This window comes from Parambassis ranga, unplaced genomic scaffold (genome assembly GCF_900634625.1).
Source record: "Parambassis ranga unplaced genomic scaffold, fParRan2.1 scaffold_31_arrow_ctg1, whole genome shotgun sequence".
Lineage (NCBI taxonomy): Eukaryota > Metazoa > Chordata > Actinopteri > Ambassidae > Parambassis > Parambassis ranga.
In genome coordinates this window covers 1000087-1003026 of record NW_021144801.1, presented here as the reverse complement: position 1 = coordinate 1003026, position 2940 = coordinate 1000087, and the positions used below count along the sequence as shown (strand labels likewise).

Below are 2940 nucleotides of genomic sequence, written 5' to 3'. Positions count from 1 at the left end.
ATTGAGTGTCCTTAATCAGGGACCGGCTCCATCTGCCTCAATTCCTGTGGCTCAAACCCGGCTTACTGCTCCGAGGGAACCACTGGATGAAGCACCAGTCATATCAGGCCCAAGACACACATTGGTACTTCCACCAAATCAGGAAGGACAGGCTCCTCCTCTGCGGCATGGTCGCCGGCGCATCAGGGAGCGCCCCATCACACCTGCGCCCACAGTACCTGGTCCCACAGCATCAGAAACTGCACAGCCTGTTTCAGCAGCTGGGTTAGGCACGTTAGTTCTGAACCCAAACATGACTGTGCCAGTGGTGATGGCAGCTTCTGGTACTGCAGCATCCGGTGCAGGCACAGCTCCACTTCTTCCTGCGTCTGCTGCTCCTCTTCCTACTGTGTCCCGTTTCACTCAGAGGAACAGGCGGCGGCGGGCTCTGGAGGAGAGTGGAGTCCAAAAAAGGAAGTATGTGAGAAGGGTTACCTTCAACACATGCAGCAAATGTGGGCATCCTAAAACAGCAGAGTTTGGCCACAGTAGATATGGTAATGCCACATTTTGCTCGCGTTCATCCAGTGGAATGTCTCTGGATGAGTGGCTGCACCAGCAAAAACATCCACAGTAAACACTGTACAATGTTTGGCCTGTATATATTGTATATAAGCAATTTTCTTATGTTTAAATCAACAAGCCTGTCTGTCTTTATGCAGTGCTGTTGAATGTTATTGTATAATTGTACATTGTGTAATATTTGACCTAATATTTGACCTGTATATGTTGTATATATTTTCACATGGGTGAATGGGCTGAATAGTATTTTATAGTCCTGTATGCAGTGTGTGTGTGTGTGTATTCACTTGTATTTGTTTTATATTGGTTCTGATAAATCATATAAACATTTAAGATTCACTCTGATCTTTATCAAAGAAGCTCCCACACAAAAACACGTTTGAATGCTCATTGTTCATATTATTAAACCATAAACAGGTAAACATCACAAGTCATTGGACGGGGCATATAAACTAAAAAACATCTGTTGATATTGTAATATATTTAAACATATCTAAACTAAGCTAAATCAATCATTAATTATTTTACGCACGTTGTGGGATTTAAACACTCCAACAACTCTATACATTGTCGCACAGACTACGGGTTCGAGTCCAGCCCATGGCAGATGATTTGTTTCATATTTCACTTAAACTCCTTTATAATGAACAGGAATATTGCCTCAATACCGCTACACGAGACGTTTGTCCGCGCACAGCGGGGCTCCACATTTTTCTCAACTTTTTCCCTTGCGTGCGACAGCGAGAAAATCGGACCCCTTCTTATGCTAAGCGAGCGCTCTACCATTTGAGCTAATCCCCCTTGTATAAAGGGTCAATTGCAAGTCAATCAGGACTCACTGCACTACATGAAGTGTACTAGTGAAGTATTGGAAGCATCAGACTTTTAATCTGAGGGTCCAGGGTTCAAGTCCCTGTTTGGGCAGAACACTTTGTACTCCCTCTTGCTTGTACTCCCCTTCCCTCTCTGTTAATGTGCTTGGACAGAGCTCTGTGAACAGCCAGCCTCTTTGTGTCTTGCCCTCCTTGTGCAAGGTGTCAATGGTCGTCTTTTGGGCAACTGTCAAGTCAGCAGTCTTCCTGTGGTTGTGCAGCCTACAGAACTAGACTGAGGCCATTTAAAGGCCTTTGCAGGTGTTTTGAGTTCATTATCTGGTTAGAGTGGCTCCAGGTGTCTTCAATATTGAACCTTTTCACATATTCTCATTTCCTGACCTACTGAATGTGGGTTTTCATTGGTTGTCGTTATAACCATCAAAATTAAAAGAAATAAACACTTGAAAGTAGAATATCATCAAAAGGTTGATTTATTTCAGTAATTAATGACTACAGCTGGACCAATGAACAGACTGTGGACTTCTCCATAGACTGATCTGTGTAGATAGGACACCAGGATTACTGTCCAAACAAAAGGTTCCACTGAGATTTGAACTCAGATCGCTGGAGTCAGAGTCCAGAGTGCTAACCATTACACCATGGAACCTCCACTATGTGTAAACCTGCCTGGAAGAGAACCAGAGACATGTCTTGTCCACTGAGTTTTTATGGCCTTAACCACTAGTCTTAAATTGGAATGTTTATGACACCATCAAGTGATGATCCTGTGTCAGGATGTTGAACAAGGTCACAGCTTTTGCCTTAAACATAAGCATCTTGTTTGAAGACAAACTTTGACAAACATTGAAGGCCAGTGTTTGGAGTAGTTGTTTGGTTTCTCCATTGTACAGATCAGAGCATGCCTCACTGCACTGGACTGCATATATCCAGGGGTGGACTGCATGTGTCCAGGGGTGGACTGCACATATCCAGGGGAAGCACTGCATATATCCAAGGGTGGCAGTAACAGTATTACAAATACTCAAGTTACTGTAATTAAGTAGTTTTTCTGGGTACTTGTACTTTATTTTTAAGCCAGTACTTTTACTTGTACTTAAGTACAAATGTAACAAAATAATGTACTTCGCTATTTTTAACATCACAATTCGTTACTGAGTACACTTATTATTTTGACTAATGACCGGCCTTTTCTTAACCAATAAAGATACCAGTTACAAACTGACCAACATGGCTGACATTTGACTGACTGACAGACAGTCCGTCCTATGACAGCCAGGTGCATGGTCACTGAAGGGGACATCTGATTGGACCCTTGGACCTGATATAAAAACCGCGTGGCGCGAACGACGGTCAGACCCTCCTTCATCAGCTTATGAGGTAAGACGCGGTTTGCTCCTCCTGCTTGTTGTTAGCTTCCTAGCTTAACATGTTCATGCTGATAATGTTGCTACATGTTTAAACCTCTAACCCGGGGGTGATGGTGGGGGGGGGTGTTCTGGAGCCTATCCCAGCTAACTTCGGGTGAGAGGCGGGGTACACCCTG

The 2940-nt window shown here is 43.7% G+C and overlaps 1 non-coding gene across 1 annotated transcript; it reads right to left on the bottom strand.

Moving 5' to 3' along the window:
* Window positions 1–1971: 1971 nt before the first annotated feature.
* trnaq-cug (transfer RNA glutamine (anticodon CUG)) lies at window positions 1972–2043 on the bottom strand. Its single transcript has one exon. It is a non-coding gene; the product is annotated as a tRNA-Gln (tRNA).
* Between the last annotated feature and the right edge of the window lie 897 nt (window positions 2044–2940).